Consider the following 841-nt stretch of genomic DNA (forward strand, 5'->3'; position numbering starts at 1 on the left):
ATTCTATGCAATTTTGCTTCTGTTTGAATTAATTTTACATGCATTACCTTCATTTTGTTTTTTCAAAATAATGTTCTACAATCTCTCGTCCATTAGGTTGTCATATTCATAAATATTTGCAAATTAAAATTACTAGAAATTATAATAAATAATTAAATAAATACTCATTTAATAATAGGATGTAAACAAGTAATAAAATACTTGTATTTTTGAAATCATTTAAAATAATTTTAATTATATAAATTAATTTTGTTTAATTTATTTTTTCTATAAGTATATATCAGTTATTTTTTTAAGTAAAAATATGTTTTTAAAAATTATTTTTTGATATAAATATATTTTTTAAATTAGTTTAACTCCAAAATCACCTCACTTATATAATATAAAGTTATATTAATTAAATTATAACTTGGAAAAAAAAATTAATCTCGAAGATATTAGTTAAACTCATAATACAAATGTTTTATGTCTTACAAAAAGCATGTGTCTACCAAAAATGAAATTTTACCAAATAAAAAAAGCATGTGTACGTCAATAACTACATGTTTGCGGGAAGAAAGTATTTGGAAAACCTAAAACAAAAATTGTTTAATACACATTGACATAAAAAAAATCATAAAACACAGAATATTAAAGAAAGCAAACAAAACTAATAAAGGAAATTCAAAATGAAAAAAGTTAGGAAACTCAGATATACATTTTCGTCCATTTTTGGATGAGAGTGATTGACCCACAATCACTTGTAAGCATCATCATAGTTTCCATGAATCTGCACCAGCCGGGAATCGAACCCGGGTCTGTACCGTGGCAGGGTACTATTCTACCACTAGACCACTGGTGC

At 24.3% G+C, this 841-nt stretch overlaps 1 non-coding gene across 1 annotated transcript; it reads right to left on the minus strand.

Moving 5' to 3' along the window:
- Positions 1 to 770: 770 nt before the first annotated feature.
- TRNAG-GCC (transfer RNA glycine (anticodon GCC)) lies at positions 771 to 841 on the minus strand. The gene has a single exon. It is a non-coding gene; the product is annotated as a tRNA-Gly (tRNA).

The sequence above is a fragment of the Cajanus cajan genome, chromosome 8 (assembly GCF_000230855.2).
Source record: "Cajanus cajan strain Asha chromosome 8, NIPB_CcT2T_4, whole genome shotgun sequence".
Lineage (NCBI taxonomy): Eukaryota > Viridiplantae > Streptophyta > Magnoliopsida > Fabales > Fabaceae > Cajanus > Cajanus cajan.